This window comes from Triticum urartu, chromosome 5, assembly GCF_003073215.2.
Source record: "Triticum urartu cultivar G1812 chromosome 5, Tu2.1, whole genome shotgun sequence".
In the NCBI taxonomy this organism is placed as follows: Eukaryota; Viridiplantae; Streptophyta; class Magnoliopsida; order Poales; family Poaceae; genus Triticum; species Triticum urartu.
The window spans coordinates 1,454,111-1,476,506 of record NC_053026.1 but is presented as its reverse complement, the minus strand read 5'-3'; the positions used below and the strand labels follow the sequence as shown (position 1 = coordinate 1,476,506).

General features: G+C 47.7%; 1 long non-coding RNA gene across 1 annotated transcript; it reads left to right on the top strand.

Annotated features, from left to right (window-relative positions):
• Positions 1 to 517: 517 nt before the first annotated feature.
• LOC125556371 lies at positions 518 to 864 on the top strand. The gene is made up of 2 exons (XR_007305070.1): positions 518 to 654; positions 782 to 864. It is a non-coding gene; the product is annotated as an uncharacterized LOC125556371 (long non-coding RNA).
• The last annotated feature ends 21,532 nt before the right edge of the window (positions 865 to 22,396 follow it).

Below are 22,396 nucleotides of genomic sequence, written 5' to 3'. Positions count from 1 at the left end.
GCCGCCGCCGCCTACGGCTCCCGCGGCGGCGGGGAGAAGGGCGCCCCGTGCCAGGAGTGCGGGGAGCAGCCGTGGAAGTACCGGTGCCCGGGCTGCTCCCGCCTCACCTGCAGCCTCCCCTGCGTGCAGGCCCACAAGCGTCGCACCGCCTGCTCCGGCAAGTGCCCCCGCACCGTCCCCGTCCCGCTCGCCCAGTTCGACGGCAACCAGCTCCTCTCCGGTGACAGATTCATCCCTCGACCTCCGGTCCAGTCCCTCGCTCGCCATGGCCTCCATCCATGCTGACTGTCCGTCCCCTGTTTTCTCTGCATGCAGATTACAACTTGCTAGAGGAGACGAGCTAGGTCAGGGAGTCGGCCCACAGGCTGCTCGACGGCTTCGGCCGCAACTTCGGCTGCGGCTTCGAGGGACGCCATGGCACCCAGCTGCCGCCGTGGCTCTCCTTCCTCCCCAAGGCCGCGGAGCGCCGGGGTGTCCGGCTCGCCGTCCAAACCTGAACTTTTCATGAACCATGTTTGTAACTTGTATGTGTTGCTTTTGTTGCTTCAGTCTTCAGTTTACCAGGAGATACTTGTGGTCAATGTACCAGGTTGCTTGTTTCTACCGGGATAAGTGCGAGGCATACATTCCTGCCGGTGTTGGCGGCTCGATCAGGTGAGCTGCAAGTTCTCCAACAAATGTCCACAACAGTACATGTATTTATCGGTGTCAGTGATGTTTCAAATGGTACGCAAAACCTTCAGAATCAGATACAGTTGTTGAGGTTTTCAGATAACTGCAGGTCGGGGGGCATCGGTCGTCGAGGCCGAGAAGACCGGGCTGTCGTAGGATAGCTTCAAGACAACCATTGTCAAACGCGACGACGAAAACATCCACGTGAGATTGTTTGCGAACTCTGCCAAGCCATGTTAAATTAAAGCTGAACTCAGAAAAAAAATGGGTCCTGGTGATATATAAGGAAGTCAATTAAAATATTTTTCATTGACCATTTGTAGTAGTATAGATTTCTTAAAGGATTGAACAAAAATATCCTATGTCTAGAACTAGAAGACATCCTAGAAAATTAGGATACAGAGCTAGAAGGATGCATAACTTCAGGAAAGAACAATTATTATATTTTAAGGTTGTAACGGTTGTATGTTGTGTTGGCTAAGACTAAAGATTGTAAATTCATCATCGTACCAATGTCGTTCTCTTTGCAGATGATTCTAGAAACTAGATTATGCTAGGAGTGCCTTACTGTAGCAACTAGCAGCAAGGCCAGCCACTGGTTAAATTGGAAAGCTGTACTGACTTTCAGCAAGATCATGCGATGATCTTAGTATGCTTCTGCTGCCAAGAAAAAATTACAGTTTGTCAAAGTATGGATGTGGGCTAAAATGGAACCCGGTGGACAGATCGTTCCCTAGAAAATTCGTTGAATATGTGAATCTAGAAGTACTGCTGATTGTAGAGATTGATTCTTTGAATATGTGAATCTAGCGGATAGATTGCCTCTCTGCCCGCTTGCTCGCCAGCGGCAGCGTCGCACACTGAGGTACGCGCCACCCCCGTCGTCGTTCCTCTTCCGTTCGGGAACTCACTGGTCGATGCGCATGCACGGGACCAATGTCTGAAGCGTAGTACAACTGTCCAGTTCAGCAATTTTGGCGAGCCGGTTAAATTTGCAAATCTAAGTTTGTTTATGCTTGAAATTCCTGCCTGTTGAGGGCGTAGCTTTCGGACGATTAGTTACCATGGGCTGCACTACGATTTGTGAATTATTAATGCTGATGAAACGACGAGTGATTGATTCTACTGATGCATCTCTTTATGGCAGAAAAGCTCAACACTCTTAAGGACCAGCTCAGGGGACTGGAGGCAGGTCCGGTAGAAGATCTGTCCAGTAAGCATTTCTTCACCCTTGGGCAACTTTGCACAACTGGACTGTGTATTACACTCCAAGTGCTTCTTTTTGTTATGGATGGTTCGGTATATGAACCATGTGATCAATGTTTGATTTCATATTGCTCTATCGTTGTCCTTTGCTGCATTTGATGGACTTGTAAACTATCTCTGCAGCACAAAATTTGACCATGGAGATGACTAACATGGCTTCTCTGTCTTATGCTCTATTTGTCAGTGAAAAATCTTGCACCTTGACCGACAGAATTAAGAGGGACTAGAATGGGGAAGGACCTCTGCTATATCAGCTAACAGTAACACATCAGCAGTACCTAATGAAGTATGGTTCCAACCCTCAAGCCCACGATGGAACTAGTTACTTGAATGTGAATGGCCAACTCCGTGCCAGCTATCTTTTAATCTTACTATGCTTTTGCATTATCTTCTTCAGTGAGAAGTTGTTATATTTGAAAGGGAACAGGGCAAAGTGTTGCACTCTTGCTTTTGTTAGAGCACTATATTTTATTGTTAACCATGCTATGGTTCAAACTCCTTTTTATTCTGCTCATATGATATTGCTCATCTTTTGTTTTCTGTCCTGATGCCTCCTGTATTTAGAGTAGAAATATTCTTAATTTAGTGTTTCTTGAACATGGCCAGGGCAATGGATAAAATCTACTCTGGAGAGTTGACAGAGGGAGCACATGCTAAGTTGACTTTTTCCTACGGATTTGCTTATCGTGAAGATGCTTGCAAGGATGTAGAGGGAGTGGATCATTTGGAGAGATGCCACTGTTTGGTGTTTTTATGCATTTTGGTTTGCTTGTAACTGTGTTTGCACTAGCTGGCAAGAAGTGTAAAACCATGACAATTTTGTATGCTCTTACAGGATGTGCTCTAATGCCGCTGGTTTATTATAAATCTTGGATTAGTAATGATGTGTAATGCTGCCGGTTTATTGCAAATATGTGTTTGTTTTAGTTGTTGGAATTGTATGCATAGAATGGAATTGGTGGCTTTTTTTAAAATTCCTAATTAGTTAGTAGTAGCGTGGGAAAAACCAAACGCGCTACTACTACTTCATTAGTAGCAGCGTGGGTTTGAAACCGGGCTACTACTAACTTTTTAGTAGTAGCGTGGGGAAAAACCTGCCGCGCTACTACTATTTCATTACTAGTAGCGTGGGTTTGCACCTGCGCTACTACTAAAATGTTAGTAGTAGCGTGGGTTTACCCGCGCTACTACTAACTATTAGCTGTAGCGCGATACTAGTAGCGCGGGTACCCGCGCTGCTAGTAGCCATTTTACCCGCGCTGCTAGTAGCCTTTTTCCTAGTAGTGTTGCTGTCAGCCTAGCTAACGACATAGAATCTTTGTCGTCTGCTAGCGGACGGCAAAGAAGATGGGTTGTCCACTAACGAGAACGACCTAACGACCACTTTCTTTGTCGTCTGCTAGTAGACTGCCAAGAACCCAAAAGCAGACGACAAAAAAAATAACATAATCTTCCATATTTAAATAGGGACACCCCACTAGCTGATTTTCTTGCATCCACATGAAGCCACGTCATCGGTATTGTTATAGTCGTTGATGTAGTATAACTTAGCAATCTGCAGCCGTTCGATCGAAAAATTGACAAAATTACCAAGTGTTGCCACCGCTAAGTGAAAATACCGCTTCGTTCCCTTCGTACCGTCCCGTTCGGTGCGTGCCTCCTACCGACTCGATTTGTTTTGGCTGGGCTTGGCCCATCAACTGTTGTCGCTAGCCCACCTTCAAACATCGCACCTCTTTCATCCCCTTGACAATTGGTTTAATTGTTCGGACTACTCATCTTCTCCGCTTCTCCCCTGACTTTCAATCTCCACACCACAACGCACATGAAACGGACGGGGGCATGCGAACAAGCATCAGCCTTAATCACCATGAAAACGCATAAGAAACTGATAGAGATCGTCGGCATAAAGATTGTTCTCAATAAAGTGGTGCCCATGCTCTGCTACATATTTGCCAGGTGCCCGTACCTCTTCATGGAACCTGATGGATTTTCTACTCCCTCCCAATCTCCTCCAGATCGATTAATTTTCGCTATGGTCGCACTACAGGAACAGGGCTCTAAGCCGACAGCCAAATGTATGCCGACGGTCGCCGTCAGCCTAATCCGAGCTATGCCGACAGCTAGGTCCTGGCCGTCGGCGTACAATGGCCGTCGGGCTATCCCCGTCTACGCCGACAGCAGCCGTCGGCACATAACAGCCGTCGGCTTATCCCAGACTACCCCTACAGCTGCCGTCGGCATATATAGGCCGTCGGCATAGATGCGGGCCCGCCGACAACACTCATCACAGCCGGCTAACGACGTCAAATCTATGCCGACGGCCGTGACGGGTGGCCGTCGGCATAGATACGGGTGACACGTCACCGATCCAGAGCGCACCGACCAGGACCTATGCCGACGGCAGTCGTCGGCATAGCTGACACGTCATCGATCCGCGGCGCTGTCCATCTGCCCTGGCCGCAGCTATGCCGACGGCTTTGCCGTCGGCATAGTTTTTTTTTCTTTTTTTCTTTTTTCCGTATAGTATTATTATTATTATTAAGCATACAGTATGTGTTAATAAGCATACATATAGATTGTGTTAATAAGCATACATATAGTATGTGTTAATAAGCATACATATAGTTTTTTTCTTTATTACTATTATTTAACTAACTTACATATAGTATGTGTTAATAAGCATACATACATTATTTTTCGGTTCTGTACAGAGCGGTGTGACCCCCCTCACGAACGGTGCCGCCGCCAGCCGGCAACTGGAATGGGGAACAGCCGCATCGGGTCTATACGTAGGGGACTTTGCTCCAAGTGTTCATATATATCGGATGACCTACCACAATCGGATGGTGTTATGCCATGTCCGAAGAGGCGGCACGCATCTCCGGGGTGTGGCCCCATCACGGACGGCGCCGCCGCCGGCACCTGGAGGGGGGGAACGGACGCGTCGGGTCTACATGGAGTGGATGTATCTGTGGGTTTGGCCCGGATGTTGCTCCCGGGTGTCCTTATGGGCGGACCTGACACAACCGGGTGGAGAGGTCCACTGGTCAAAGCCCGTCTGTGCAAAGTCAAAGGGCTAGATCCCGTGGTCAAACGCTACAAGGTTAGCCGGGACGGGGGTCCTGGGAGGTAGCAATGCCACCGGAGCATCGTACCGGGCCCTCATACATGCGGGGTGGTGTTGTGGCATGTCCGAAGAGGCGGCACGCGTCTCCGGGGTGTGGCCCCCGTCACGGACGGTGCCGACGCCGGCACCTGGAGGGGGAAACGGACGCACCGGGTCTACACGGAGAGGATCTTGCTGTGGGTCTGGCCCGGATGTTGCTCCCCGGTGTCCCTTTGGGCCGACCTGACACAACCGGGTGGAGAGGTCCACTGGTCAAAGCCCGTCCGTGGGAAGTCAAAGGGCTAGATCTCGTGGTCAACCGCTCCAGGGTTAGGCGGGACGGGGGCCCTGGGGGGTAGCAATGCCACCGGAGCGTCGTACCGCGCCTCATACATGTGGGGTGGTGTTGTGGCATGTCCGAAGAGGCCGCACGCGTCTCCGGTGCGTGGCCCCCCTCACGGAGTGGATTTAGCTGTGGGTTTGGCCCAGATGTTGCTCCCCGGTGTCCCTCTGGGCCGACCCGACACAACCGGGTGGAGAGGTCCACTGGTCAAAGCCCATCCGTGCAAAGTCAAAGGGCTAGATCCCGTGGTCAACCGCTCCAGGGTTAGGCGGGACGGGGGCCCTGGGGGGTAGCAATGCCACCGGAGCGTCGTACCGGGTCCTCATACATGCGGGGTGGTGTTGTGGCATGTCCGAAGAGGCGACACGCATCTCCAGGGTGTGCCCCCCATCACGGACGCTGCCGCTGCCGTAACCTGGAGGGGGGGAAACGGACGCGTCGGGTCTACACGGAGTGGATTTAGCTGTGGGTTTGGCCCGGATGTTGCTCCCGGGTGTCCCTATGGGCCGACCTGACACAACCGGGTGGAGAGGTCCACTGGTCAAAGCCCATCCATGGGAAGTCAAAGGGCTAGATCTCGTGATCAACCGCTCCTGGGTTAGGCGGGACGGGGGCCCTGGTGGGTAGCAATGCCTCCGGAGCATCGTACCGGGCCCGCATACATGCGGGGTGGTGTTGTGGCATGTCCGAAGAGGCGACACGCATCTCCGGGGTGTGCCCCCCATCACGGACGGCGCCGCTGCCGTAACCTGGAGGGGGGGAAACGGACGCGTCGGGTCTACACGGAGTGGATGTAGCTGTGGGTTTGGCCCGGATGTTGCTCCCGGGTGTCCCTATGGGTAGAGCTGACACAACCGGTGGAGAGGTCCACTAGTCAGAGCCCGTCCGTGGGAAGTCAAAGGGCTAGATCCCATGGTCAACCGCTCCAGGGTTAGGCGGGACGGGGGCCCTGGGGGTAGCAATGCCACCGGAGCGTCGTACCGTGCCCTCATACATGCGGGATGGTGTTGTGGCATGTCCGAAGAGGCAACACGCATCTCCGGGGTGTGCCCCCCATCACGGACGGCGCCGCTGCCGTCACCTGGAGGGGGGGGGAAACGGACGCGTCGGGTCTACACGGAGTGGATGTAGCTGTGGGTTTGGCCCGGATGTTGCTCCCGGGTGTCCCTATGGGCCGACCTGACACAACCGGGTGGAGAGGTCCACTAGTCAAAGCCCATCCGTGGGAAGTCAAAGGGCTAGATCTCGTGATCAACCGCTCCTGGGTTAGGCGGGACGGGGGCCCTGGTGGGTAGCAATGCCACCGGAGCGTCGTACCGGGCCCTCATACATGCGGGGTGGTGTTGTGGCATGTCCGAAGAGGCGACACGCATCTCCGGGGTGTGCCCCCCATCACGGACGGCGCCGCTGCCGTAACCTGGAGGGGGGGAAACGGACGCGTCGGGTCTACACGGAGTGGATGTAGCTGTGGGTTTCACCCGGATGTTGCTCCCGGGTGTCCCTATGGGTAGAGCTGACACAACCGGGTGGAGAGGTCCACTGGTCAGAGCCCATCCGTGGGAAGTCAAAGGGCTAGATCCCGTGGTCAACCGCTCCAGGGTTAGGCGGGACGGGGGCCCTGGGGGGTAGCAATGCCACCGGAGCGTCGTACCGGGCCCTCATACATGCGGGGTGGTGTTGTGGCATGTCCGAAGAGGCGACACGCATCTCCGGGGTGTGCCCCCATCACGGACGGCACCGCTGCCGTCACCTGGAGGGGGGAAACGGACGCGTCGGGTCTACACGGAGTGGATGTAGCTGTGGGTTTGGCCCGGATGTTGCTCCCGGGTGTCCCTATGGGTAGACCTGACACAACCGGGTGGAGAGGTCCACTGGTCAGAGCCCGTCCGTGGGAAGTCAAAGGGCTAGATCTCGTGATCAACCGCTCCTGGGTTAGGCGGGACGGGGGCCCTGGGGGGTAGCAATGCCACCGGAGCATCGCACCGGGCCCTCATACATGCGGGGTGGTGTGGTGGAATGTCCGAAGAGGCGGCACGCGTCTTCGGGGCGTGGCCCCCCTCACGGACGGCGATGACACGGCAGTAGACAGATCAGGCACTCGCATAGTTACCGGATGAGGCACTCGGTAATGGTACCCCTCAGTCAGTTGCTCTCCTATGTATCACCATTCGCGAGACCATAGAAAATATTTATATCATAAAGAAATGTTGCTGACCATAGAAAAAATTCGGTTCAAAAGAAATATACGTGATATTTTAGAAAATTGTTGTACAATATAAAAAGAAGATCATGTCATTAAAAATAATGTTTCAAACCATTAAAGAAAATGTATGGTACATTTTAAATAATGTTCGTGCATTTAAAAAATATGTATACCATGTATCATTTTTAATATAATTATATACCATGTATCATTCAAAAAAATGCAAGAACGTGTATTTGAAAATATTTAATATGTACGTGTATATAAAAAAGTATTATATATATACAAAACTTTTCAATGCGCATGAAAATAATATACACTAAAAATATATTTGAAGACAGTTAATAATATATGCCACGTGTGTAATTAACATGTATACGGCTAGTTTGTAATTAATATGTATAAAAAAATACACCTATGCCTACGGCTTAGCCGTCGGCATATATGCCACGTGGCGTGGTTAATATATGCCGACGGCTAAGCCGTCGGCATAGGTCCCCTTATCCACTCGCGGCCCACCCTCCTCCACTCGTTCTTTCCCACACCCGCAGCCTCATCCACTCGCAGCCCGCAGCCCGCCGCCGACCGCCGCCCGCGCTGCCGCCGCCGCATCGCGGCGTCCCCGCCCTGCACCGCGCGCCCCCGTCCACGGCCTTCACCGCGCCCCCCGTCCCCGCTCCGCACCGCCGCCGTCCGTCCCCGCCCCGCACTGCCGCCGGCCGTCCTCGCCCGCCCCGCATCGCCGCCGGCCGTCCCCGCCCCTTCCTGGCCCTGTCGTCCCCACCCCCTTCCCGCTCCGCAGCTGCTGGTGAGGTGGCCGTGGTCGCGGCTCCGGCGGTCCGACGCCCCCTTGCCGGCCCTCTGCTACTGGTGAGCACCGGCTCCGGCGGTCCGGCGTCCTCTGCTGCTGATTTTTTTCCTTTTTTTAGATTTTTACCTGCTGCTAGTGCTTGGATAATGAGTCAATTTGATATATACCTACTGTTAGTGCTTGGATATATACGTATTGTTAGTTTTTTTTAGTTTTTTTACCTACTGTTAGTGCTTGGATATATAATAAGTCAATTTGGTGCTTCGATATATATACTGTTAGTGCTTGGATATTTTACGTTGTTCTTCCTGAATGTCGAATGCAAGGAATAGCACTACAGCAGCTTTAGTTTTTCATCACGAAAAAGTAATGAAAGTTTCATAGCGAAATATGGTGTGGTGTGTGCACAGGAGAAGGGACTAGAGAGCATTGGCAAGACCCAAATTTTACATCGATTTGAACCTCCTATTAGTCACAGTAGTTTACTTGCTTGGAGTTTTCATTATGGTTGTCTACCAATGTACAAATGTACCGAGTTTGATTAGCACTCCACAATATTTGACACTTGACGAAATATGATTTTTTTCATAGTTTAAAGTGTCAATGCTTAACCTTTTTTTTGCACTTGGTCGAATTAACAGGATTTGTGGTGTTCCATCTTCGTGGAGTGACCGTCGACGTTGGAGGTGTTGGTCCACGATCGTCCCTCCTTTGATCGACTACATCCTCTACATCGGAGGGTGAGCAACAATTCCATGACCTCGTCCACTTTTTTTCCATGTCACTAGATTAAATTTTCACATCAAGTCGCGTAACCTAGGTCTCCCGTCCAAAAGGGTTGCATCGATAAATATGCATTCAATTGCATATTTATCACCGCAGCTCTTTCGGATTGTCCAGCGCTTTCCACGGACAGCCCGAGGATGTGTAGATTGGGTACGTTGTTCATGCTCTACCCCGTTCCGAGACAGGATTTCGGCGGCGCCTCCCTGTTGTTCTCCGGATGCACATTCTCTCGGCATTTTGCCGAGACGTGTATTTGGAGAACAGCGGGGAGGTGCTGCCGAAATTTTGTCTCGGAATGGGGTAGAGCATGGACAACGTACTCAATCTACACATTCTCGGGTGGGATTAGGACCCGTCTTTACCTATTAGAGATGTAGGTGGATTAAATGTCGATTCTCGTCAACCTTGTAAAAATAAAATATTGATGTGAGTAATTTAAATGAATCCTTAATTTTGTTGTGTGGCTTCCAATAAAGCAGAGATGGCAGATAATCAGTGGATGTATAGTGGGTTTTTCCGTCGGAATCAAGTAACAACAGAGTGGGTCGAGAAAACTGATGTGTTTTTGAAAGAGATATTCCGTAGTCCAATGAGGATGGTGCCAGAATGCCCGTGTGCCAGATGTAAGAGACGTATCCGCAGAGATAAGAGTGAGATGACTAAGCACCTTCGCACGCATGGATTTATGCCCAACTTTAATATGCCGATAAACTTTGCCCAGCGGGACTGTGATAGAGAGTATGTGATACGACAACGCGTCGCTGGTTATGAGGACGATGGGGTTAGAGACATGCTAGATGATGTCTTTGCTGCACAGCCGACACCTCCGTCACATTCAGCGAATGAACCGGAGGAGCCGGAGGAAACCGCAAAGGCCTTCCTGGAAATCTTGGCCTCGTCAAAGAAACCTCTCTATGAGGGTGCCAAGCTGTCTGTGCTGGATGCCATCTCGCAACTGATGGCAGTCAAGGCTGAGTACGGCTGTAGCCGAGGTTGCTTCGAAGCATTTCTGGGAGTATGGGCTAACAGCCTGCTTGAGGGCCATGAACTGCCGAAAACCATGTACGGTACGAAGAAAATCATGAAGGCGCTCTCGATGGACTATGAGAAAATACATGTTTGTCCAAAGAATTGCCTTTTGTTTAGGCATGAGTATGCGGATGACAAGTATTGTAGGAAGTGCGGTTCCTCTCGGTATATTGAGGTGGTCGATAAGCATGGTCAGAAGCAGCAGCTAAAAATCCCTGTGAAGGTTCTTCGGTATCTTGATTTTATAAAAAGACTGCAGCGCCTTTTCATCACCGAGGAGTCTGCCAAAATGATGAAGTGGCACAAGGAAGGGAAAAGGTACAATCCAAAAAAAATTGTACATCCATCAGGAGGTGAAGCATGGAAGTCATTCGATATAGAGTACCCGGAGGAAGCAGCCGAGGCTGGGAATGTCAGAATTGCTATAACAGGTGATGGGTTCAATCCATATGGTATGCCGTCTAATCCATACAGTTGTTGGCCCGTATTTGTTATTCCGCTGAATCTCCCTCCCGGCGCCATAATGCAACGCAAGACCATGTTCCTGTCGCTTATAATTTCGGGGCCTGAATATCCGGGGAAGAATTTGAGTGTGTTTATGCAGCCGTTGGTGGATGATTTGCACCATTCTTGGTACTTCCCGAGGTTGACATACGACCGACATCTGCAGAAAAATTTCTTGATGAAAGTTTGGCTACAATATTGCATGCATGACTTTCCCGGTTATGCCTTGTTCTGCGGATGGTGTACAAGTGGAAAGATGCCTTGCCCAGTGTGCATGCAGGCCTTGATTTTCATTTGGCTGAAGAAGGGTGGCAAGTATGTTGCATTTGACCTGCATCGACAGTTCCTCCCTCCAGACCATCCTGATAGGGAAGACAAGAAGAACTTCACAAAAGGCAAAGTTGTCCATGAAGTAAACGAGATTCCAACGTTTTCTGGTGCGGATGTGCTTGCTCAGCTGAAAGCTCTTAAGCCTGCCGGTGAGGGGAAAGGCAAAGGCAAAGCCACAGGCGAAGACGAGGGCGAGGGCAAAGTAAAAAGTAAAGGGAAATTTTTTGAAGGATATGGTGAGACGCACAACTGGACTCACATTACCCCCTTCACGCAGCTTCCCTATTTTAAGGACCTCAAACTTCCATACAACATAGACGTGATGCACACCGAAAAGAATGTCGCAGAGTCCCTTTTTCACACGATCCTCAACATTCCTGATAAGACAAAGGATAATGTTAATGCTAGAGTTGATCAACAGAATATTTGTGATAGACCACGTCTACACATGCAGCCTCCCACAGGCAGTCGAAAATCTTGGTTCAAGCCAGATGCTGACTTCGTACTTAAATAGGATCATAAGATGGAGACATTCAAGTGGCTGAAACACGTCGTGAAGTTCACTGATGGTTATGCGTCGAATATAAGTAAGGGGGTCAATCTTTCAACGGGCAAAGTGACCGGGCTCAAGAGTCATGACTATCATGTATGGATTGAGCGGATTATGCCGGTGATGGTTCGGGGCTATGTTCCCGAGCGTGTCTGGCGTGTGCTTGCGGAGTTAAGCCATTTCTTCCGCACGCTTTGTGCTAAAGAAGTATGTCCTGAGAAGATAAAAGAAATGCATAAGAAGGCGCCGGAGTTGATATGCAAGCTAGAGAAGATCTTTCCGCCAGGCTTCTTTACTCCGATGACACATCTCCTTTTGCACCTCCCGAACGAGGTTTTGTTGGGGGGCCCTATGCAGAATCGTTGGCAGTACGGCCCTGAGAGACAGAACAAGCATCTGAGACAGAAATGTGGAAACAAAGCTAAGATTGAAGCTTCCATAGCTAAGGCAGTTATCCTAGAGGAGGTGGCAGACCTCAGGACAGCCTACTATCCGGACCATGTTCCCACGTTGCACAATAAGGTGTCTCGATACAATACAGAAGAACCCAAGTATAAACCCAAGTTGCCTCTATTCATCGGCAAGGTAGTAGGGCTGGATGCTCGAAATCTTATCTCATGCCACGAGATGAGTGGGAGGATGTCATGTTCTATATCTTGCACAACATCAAGGAAGTTGAGGATGAGTGGATGAGGTAATACCTTTGCACCATTCTTTTAGTCAATTCGTTATGTTCACTTTGCCTAGTTCTTATACCGCTTTTCTTATTGTAGTCGATTCGTTGAAGAAGAATGGACGGGAATGCTGCCTCCTTCTGAAGCGGAGGCACTTGCTCTTCTCCGAAAGGGTGCTGATGGAAGGAAAAATTTCGTTGCGTGGTTCATCGAGAAAGTAATTTTTCACACTTTCAATTAAACTCATGCACCCTATAATTTCAATTAAACTCATGCACCCTATAATTTCAATTAAACTTGTAGGGAAATGATCTGACCGAATCAATGGATGAAGAATTGAGATGGGTTTCCATGGGTTTTGATCCTGTCGTCATGACATGCGAAAAGTATGATGTGAATGGGTATCGCTTCCATACAGAGGAGCACCAGAACAGTCGGCCTGATCCCAAAACCATAAATACCGGAGTCTTCACTGAAGGAGATAATAAAGTAGATTACTACGGAAGGGTAGGAAAAATATACGAGCTTACATTCAAACGTGGCCGCGAACACCTAAGTCTCACTGTGTTCAAATGCCGATGGTTCGACCCCAAAAAGGGTCTGAGACATACGCCTTCTGTTGGTTTAGTTGAATTAAACCATCAACCGTCTATGCATAGCTGATCTCTTTATCGCCGCTACCCAGGACACACAAGTATATTATCTGCCTTACCCATGCCAGAAAGAGTACCTAAAGGGTTGGGAAGTTGTGTTCAAGGTGTCGCCGCATGGTAAGCTACCGGACCCGAACGATTATGATTACTACAACATAAACCCCATGACATAGGAGGGAGTGTTCTATCAAGAGGAACATGATGACGTGGTCCGAAACAACGAGGATGATGACTTGGGTTATGTTGACCTGGACCCAAACGACGACGACGCACGGATTGATGGTGAGGCAGTTGTGAATCAAAGAGACATAATTATGCTTGAAAAGTTAAATGAAGACGCTGACGATGAGGAAGAGCCTCCACCTCCGTCAGACAACGAAGAAGATATGCGTGATAGTGATGATGAGACCGGTCCACAAATAGATTACAATAGTGATGATTCATATGGGTTCTAGAAAATGTAAGTTCTTTTAATGATCATTACAATAGTATGCTTAATGTGCTCTTCTGGTATTAATGTTTTTCCTATATGCTTGTTTAATTGATATCCTTACTAATTGTTTATTCTCTTCTCAATGCAGGTTTGCTAATCATGGGCAAGTCCAGTGGCGCTAGTTTCCTCAGTAAATTTAAAGGACTTACTCGGAGTGGACGAGCCCACAAGGTTCCCTCCCGACTACGCGAGGATGACACCTCATAGGGAGGTGGAGGGGTCGGGGGAGGAGACCCTAGAGGAGGAGGCGGTGGGGGAGAGCCCCTAGAGGAGGAGGAGGTGGGGGGAGAGGCAACCGGGGCAAAAAACTCCGGGCCGTGTCTGAAATAGGAGGGTCTTCTTCGATGCCCTCCTATACAGAGGCACCTTCTGAGTCTGAGGAGGAGGAGTATGTTCCTGATGGCGAGGAGGAGGAGGCCGAGGAGGAGGGTGAGGAGGAGGAGGCCGAGGAGGAGGGTGAGGAGGAGGGCGAGGAGGGTGGAGGGGAGGTTGATCCCGCGTTGTGGGGTGACTTGCCACCGGGTTCTTCGCAGGGGTGGCTGCGTGGTAATGCCGGACTACCTACACCACCTTCTATCGAGGAGCACAAGTGGCTCATTGAACCTGTGTGGACAGAGTAAGTGCCTCTCAATCATATTTTCAACACATGACAACATTTTCTTATTGTACACATGGCAATCATTTGATTCTTTTGCAGAAACTGGATCCTTCGCGGAAAGGGCCGTAAACCGAACGGCCTTATCACTGTTTTGTTGAAGGAGTTTTGGCCTCGCCTATTCTGCCCGCGGCCAGACAGGGACCCGCAGCAGCGGGTTTTGGCCACGAGCTGGGCCCACTACGAGGCTTGCAGCAACGCGGAGTACGGGATGACCGCTAAGGCCGTGATCACCAAATTTTGGGTAAGTTCTCTTCTGAATCACTTGTCTTCAGTTTCGTTCATAGTTTATCATTGAATCACTCAACTGATGCCTTGTTTGCTTCTGGTTTATGCATGATTGCAGCAACTCTATAGAGTTCTTGACGAGCACAAGGCCAGGGCCGACGTGGTCTTGCTTGCGGCTGCGAAGAAGAAAGCTCGTCAGTTGCAGTACGAGGTGCGCTGGGTTGCCGTCTCGCGGTACTACCACTACTACCTGCACCAAAAGATGACCAAAACTCAAGCGCAGAAGCTACAACTTACCTTGAGCAAGGAGCAGTTCATGATGGTAACTATTACTAACTTTTCATTGTTTCAAGCAGTCAACTATATGTTTCGTGCTCACATGTCATGCTTCCAAAATTTGCATAGGTTGTTCCTCGTTGGTGCTATGGAAGGCATGACGGATGGGCGAGTTTGGTGGATAGGTGGCTCGGCGCCGATGCAGAGTTTGCTGCCAAGAGCATCAAGGCCCGGGCTAACCGTGGAGACAACGGGACACACGGCCAAGGAAATAGGAACCACTGGGGCTTCAAGGCCATGAAGGTATATCTATGTGCATGATGCATTTTTGTTCTTCTTTACGTCATGTTCTTATGTATGGCTGACTTCTATTTGACGTTGTAGGAGGACAAGTTGAAGAGGCCGCTCTCAGACATGGAGTCGTGGAAGCTGGCCCGCGAGCGGAGTCATCGCAAGGAGGGCGAGAGCCAGTACTACGGCAAGACCGAGGAGCACCTGGGGTCTTACATTCATCACTATCAGGAGTTGCATCCGGATGTTCCTGTTGCTGAGGTCGCCCAGTCTCAGATCGACGACACGGCGGTGGTGGCCATCCAGGGGAAGAAGAATGGCCGGTATCCGTGTTTCGATGGCTTGATCACTCCTTCGATCTCGTACACACAGCTTCGGGCTACCAACCAGAGCCTGTTAGAGAGTACGGGGCGTTCACAGACTCCCTTAGCCCGCCAGCATGCTGTAAGTACTTCCTCTTTATCTTTTTCTATCTTGCATTCTCAGTTTATTTTCAGCATTGCTCACTTAGAAACAACCTAAATTATGTAGGCATATAAGGAGTTTGTCGAGCATAGGAATCTCGAGGTGCGGGAGTACTTGAAACGAGTGAAGGCAAACGATGATTACAACCGTCAGATGATGACGGTTAGTTTTGCCATCTTAAAACCAAGCTAAATTTTTGCACTTTCATTCCTTCTGATCTTCTAGTTTGCTTGTTTAACTAACATTCAGGCTATGTTGGTGTCTTGGACTAACCGCACGGATCCACCACAAATGGGACCCCCACCACCACCTGCGGGAGAACCCCCACACGTGCCCACGTTCGATGAATGGGTGGCACTAGGCAGTGGTGGTCCGGTTAGTACATTTGCCTAACTACTAGCAAACTAGTTCTCGTTCATGAAACACTATCATATCATATTTACCGTTAGAATCTTTTCTGAAACATGTAGGGGACCGGTGGCTCGACTCCTGCTCCGTCGACCCCAGTCACTCCGATCTGGCAGAGTGGTGGTGGTCGCGATGGCGGTTTTGGCGGAGGTGGTGGTGGTTATGGCGGAGGTGGTGGTTTTGGCGGAGGTGCTCTTGCTTGATGATTCCGTGCATGTGGCCATCGTGCCATGCGTTTCATATTCCTACTTTTATCATGTTTCATGTCTTGCACTACTTTTATGTTCATGAACTTCCGTCGGTGATGATCTTTAGATGATGTGATGAACTTGAGTATGTTTAGATGATGATGGTGAACTTGAGTATGTTTAGATGAACTTGAGTATGTTTACATGATGAATTGTCATATTTCTGCATAATTTCATATTGTTCTGTTTTGAAATGCTGTCAAATGAATTGGAAAAGAGAAAACAGGGAAAATAATAATAATAAAAACTATGCCTACGGCAAAGCCGTCGGCATATATACGCCCAGGAGTTACCAGGGCTTGCCATGTGGCAATCTATGCCGACGGCTTTGCCGTAGGCATAGCCCTGCTGCCAGGAGAAACCAGGAGATGCCACGTGGCAGAGATATGCCGACGGCAAAGCCGTCGGCATATCTCTGCCACGTGGCATTGCGTGATTCGTCAGCGCTTTTGACGGCGCCGTCCGTTGCCGTCTGACGAAAAACACTGCCGACGGCTATACTATGCCGACGGCTGACGTCAGGCCGTCGGCATAGGACCCTATGCCGACGGCTATACTATGCCGACGGTCTGACAAGACTACGCTGACGACATCTACGCCGACGGGGATATGCCGACGGCAGTCGTAGGCATATATCTATGCCGACGGCCTGGGGGCCTATGCCGACGGCCCGTGGCCGTAGGCATAGCCTGCGAGTCCGGTAGTGTCGATGCGATTTCAAGCCCCTACTTTGAATGTTCTTCACCTTCCGGTGTCACATATGTTGTACGAGACAAACTGGAGCCCTCACCGCCACGACCGCGTCTCTGCAGAGGCGTTCTCAGCCTCTACGGGTACACCTTCCTCCCCTATGAACTGCTCACTACACTATCCTGATGGCCTTTTTTATTAATCCCCAATCCATGGACTCTTCCTTTCTTCCCATTCAATTTATGTATACATCAGATTCAAGATATTTGGATTTATGATTGGAGAAGCGTCCAGTGTATTTTCGTCTGCAATTAATTGGACACAAGAACGGAAAGAACTTGATTTTCTTCTTGCAACCAACTATAAGCTGACGAGTACCTGAGCAAGTCATCTCACTCATCTTGATCTACCAGCTCCTTTTTCTTAGTCAGGTATGAATGTATGATGTAAATTCAGATAACTAGATTTACGCGATGTTGTATTCTCGGTCATTTGTTGTTTGCAGGCAGGCAATTGCTACAGTTTTAACCATATTAATTTCCTATGTGCCGTCTCCACATTTTCGTCAATGATTTTATATTGTATGGGGCTGGAGCATAGCTATTATCTCCTTTTCTTTGATCATATGAATGCTTATGCTGAGATTGCCAGATCGGATTTGTACAAATGCATCACTAATTAGACTTGTGGCAATACTGCTCGATGTATTCTGGTGTAGAGTCGATAAATTGCTATATTATAATTCTCCTTTATGCCCAGTCAATGTTAAATCTGCCTAAAACAATCTTAGGATGCAGTATTGCTTTACGTACAATCCAAACTATTTAGATACATTACAACCGCGCACTATTCCAGCCCTCTCACATATTTGAAGATTTTGGCCGTCAGATTAAGAATCTGGGTCATCTTGGCCGTCCGATCCTCAGTTTCGCGCTAACTGGGCCGCTGTCCTAAGGGGCTCCTACTCCGATGGAAAAAACGGTGGCCTCTGGTTAATCGGGCTTGTTTACACTTGGAGCCCATTCAACCCCACAGAAGCCCGCAAACACGTCCCGTCTCCTTTCGTCTATCTCTTTCCTCGACCTCCCCTCGCCGCCGCCGCCACTGCCACTGTCGACGCCAACCTCCAGCCACGGCGTTCCTCTCTCACCCGAGCGACGAAGGCACCCCCTTGACCGCGCCTCTGACCATACCCTAGTGCGTCGCCGCCGCCGCTGCCACTGTCGACGCCAACCTCGAGCCACGAGATCCCTCTCTTGACCGAGCGACAAAGGCACCACCGATGGCGGGTACACGTCGGACACGCACGAGGATCCGGAAGACCGCAAGCACAAGAAGGAGATGGTGGACAAGTTGCCGCCGCAGGCCTGGTCCAGCTTATTTCTACGCCAGGTTTGAACTTCTCGGTTGCCCCGTTGCTGGATCCTACCTCGGTCGAGCACCCGGCAAGCAAGGTACGCTCGTACGTCACATGATCTTTGGGCGCGATCGAAATAACATCGATCACTTGCTGATGGAGGCACGGCCGGTCAAGGTGTCCACAATGGCAGCATGTGGATGTGTATGCCCATTGCCCCGACCCCTCCTACACGTGCACCTCTGCAGCGATCTAAAGGTATGGACCTTGCTAACCTGCCGTGGCACTCTACAACTACCATATATCCAATTTCTTTCTGTTGAGGTGGCGCTTTAGCCTTTGCAGTTGAACTGTTTGATGAATTGCCGATATGATGTGAGTGTTCACCAGATATGATGTGAAAAATATGATATCTTCGGGTATTTATCCTCCTAAATATTCAGATATTCTAACCCTGTAATCCTCACTGCTCACAACTAGACGTAGCTTTCTGATGTATCTTTTGGATTTGGTCGATGTCAATTAGATATCAGGACATTTGTGAGGACATATATTTCCGATACCTGTATTTTGTAGCAAAAAGTCTGATGTTTCTGTTCTCCAAATAATTGATTACCAACTCACTATACAGTTGCAGATTGGTCAATAATTATGTAAGAGCTGGGTGTTTTGATTGAAAGTATACTGGGGATGTAGTGAAGTTTTTTTTTCTTTCCCTCTCCCCAGCATTTTGATCTTCGATATATGCTATATCTCGCTCTACTTCTTTCATGCATTATAAGAAACATGTGGCAGTGGACATGTTTAAGAAAAAAAAGAATACGGCAATGGAGATCAGTAGATCTAATTTTCTATGCTGTGCAAAATGTGTCCATTCTCTAATGTAAGGCCAACTTTCGCTTCTAGGATGTTTTTCCTTGGCTGCTGTATCTATTTCTAATTTTTTTGCAAATTCAATATCTTCATACTAATTCACTGGTTTCATGATTGGCTCCTCACTAAGTTATCACCAGTTCTATGTTTTTTTCTCATGTATGTACATTGTGTTCATAACTGAAATCCCCTTTCCATGACGGAAGCTGATTCCAGATTTTTACTTCCTTCAAATTAAATGAAATATATTTTCTGTCAAGCTCAATCATTTATTTTGTGAGCTATTTAGGCCATCCTTATTCTGATTAAGCCAGACATTTTGTGAGTTGCTTCTATGTAATGGTACAGGAGCTTTTCTCTGAGCTGGATGACCTGAAGCGATGCTTGATTCGGTATAGTTGAAGCGGCACGTTTACAGGACATATGCAGCTCTTTTCACTTTACATATGTTAAATTATATTTGGATGGTGTGGTGTTGTTGCAACGTTGAGGAAAAATAACAGGTTGTAACATATGAAAATAACCAATATTCCTAGAATTCCAGCTTATAGAGGCTATGGTAGAAACGTTGAGAGGTATGTCCGCTAGCTGCATTAGTTATTTTATAAATTGAGTGGGCAGAAATTTGGAGATTCCTGCGTTTTTTCTGTGGGCCATCCCTTCATTGGTCTGGCCTATTTTATCCAGGACTACCAAGTTAAGAGTATTTAGACATTGTTTTGTTTCGTTGAGTAAATTGGTCTTGTGAATCTAAATCTGTGTGTTTGTTTGACTAATGCAGGTGCATTTCCTCAAGCATATTGGCTGGTCACCCGAGCCTAATTGACAAATTATTCAACCTATTCATGGATCAGGCAAAATATTCCATTCATAATAAATGTATTTGGTTTGCTTTCAGTTTATTGATTTTAACAAGCTTCGGAATACAATAGTTACGTTACGTCAGTTGTTAGCTTTTTACATCTTCACAGATAGGTCAGTTATTAGCTTTTTACATATTCACAAATAACTGGTGACACCTTGCAGGCTATTTAAGAGAAAAAAACATGCATGCATCATCACCGGCTCGAGGTGGTTGGAGGTTATTTAATTTAGGTGAAACAGTTCCGACTTCAACTATTTGGTTTGGGAACTATATATATACTCTCGTTGCTAGGAATAGCAGGCACCATGATATTCTCAGTTTTCTTTATTCTTGCCGAGCTTTACATCACAGCGACAAAGACATGCATGCATCATGACCGGCTCAAGCTGGTTGGGCGATTAGATACAGTATTGTCACACTATTGTTGGGTATTTTTTCAATGCCTCATATTTGACGAAGGGGATTACATGTATTCTCTCAAAAAATGACAAGTATATAGGTGTAGTTTTCAATATGTGCTGATGATGCTTATGAGACGGAAACCCATATTTGTATGTCTCCATCTCCGGACTATGGGAATCCTTCCGGGTAAAAGAGGTTTCACATCCGTTTGTTAGAATTGAATTTGTTTCATTTTAGTGCAAAAAACAGCCGGTAGCTCAACCTGGCTGCTGAATGACTTAGAAAATATGTCATTGTGTTATTTGATTATTTGTAATTCAGAGTCTGTCCTTAAATTTTTTGGGAATTAGTTGTGTGTGTTTCATGCCATCATATATTTATGGAATTTCTATTATTCTATCGAAAAAATGAACGGGCGCGGCAACGCGCGCCTATCATGATCTAGTGGATTTGACAAGAGCTCATAGTTTCAGTCGGTGATGGTTTCTCCCTCAGTTTTGTGAAGATGTGCAGTCTGGCATCCATTAGATGCAACCGCACTTTTATTTTTTGTCAAATGTCTTCCGAATTTGAGTCACTCACCTTGATTAATTCTTTTTCTAATCTCCATATAGGGTATCTATGCTAATATTTTCAACTACAAATCTGCTATTTGCATCAGGATTCATTGGTTCATTCTTTTCTTGAAAATTCTGATAAAGAGGTCAGTGCTTCTGATCCTTCAATTGGTACTGTGAAAACTCATGAAACTGGTGAGTTAATTTTCATCTTTATCAATGAAAATTGTGAGGCCCTCATAACCTTTTGAAGAAAAAAAAGGTTGGCGCACATCTTTCTTAATTCTGAAAAATTGGTGCCACAACAAGTATATTGGTAGTCATCTCAATATCTCACACTTGGGGGCAGCCTCAGTTTTCTATCTTGCTGATTAATCCTGCCTTAAGAATTCCAGTTTGGGCATGCATATATTCTGGCTGTATCAGTGATCACGCTAGATTTTTTATCTTAGATAGTCATCTTGCGGTTATATCTTATTTGATGGTTAAACAATGATAGCCTTATATGACAGTTTATATTACACCTAGAATATACGTTCATATGTTAATTTGAACTAACTTTTGAGTATCTGAAGATGAATCATGGAAGAATAGTTCCTCAAAAATCACTAGCATGGTCATAGCTAGCCACCATTTGCCAGCTTACCTTGATCGTTCAAATCTTTTCCTACTGTTTAACATGGCACGTACAAACTACGTACATCCGGTTTAATATCGTTCTCATACTTAATCAGTTGTGAATGTAACAGCCCTATGTAATATACTTTTCATGAAATGGCAACAGCTCCATATAACTGGTAAATGAACTTGGTGGGTAATATTGACCTTCCAGTTAACTAAATCTATAGTATGCAAACAGTAAAAGAATACAGTCCATACTTTAAATTATTTATTATTATGGGGTCTTCTAGATTTTAGGTATAGGTAATGATGACTTTGACACATTTCTTACCATTTTTGTCCTTCTTTTGGTCTCTCACGCATGTAATCTCAAAGGACTGGGTTGACAAGAACACAAATTCATACATTCATATTAGACTTTTGATCGCTTTCATTATGGCATATATAATGTAGTAATAACTCTTTTTAGATCGAATTGGTGCTTGCAATCGAACATTGACATGAGAACCAACCAACAATGTCACAATATTTTTTGACATTTATTTTGTACATTAGTAGCTTTCTCACGTTATTGATTTATTATTCCTCCTGCCATCCACAACCATTTTGATACTCAATAGTTATGATTTTTTTAAAGATAATTCAAACCATAATTTACCGGAGCAACGTACGGGGTATCATCTAGTGTATCTAACGGCCGCTCCCGTCACCGGCAGACGGCAAAGAAGAAACGCATGCCACGGATAGATCCCACGGATCGATGACTTGGCACACACCCACCCACGACTGGAAAGAAATCTTATACAATCCAGGTTGTAAGCTGCCCCAGATGAGACCCACTTCGATTCGTGCCACGTGTATATTTCAATCTCAAAGCAACAGTGCCTCTCTTATCCCCTAACTTCTCGATTCCCATCCGCTCTTTCCTTGACCGATAGTTTGCACGAGCCTTCGACGGCGGCGGCCGTGCGGCATGATACGACACGTCGTCTTCGATGTAGCAGCGCGGGCTACCCATCCATCTGCTCCGTCACGAG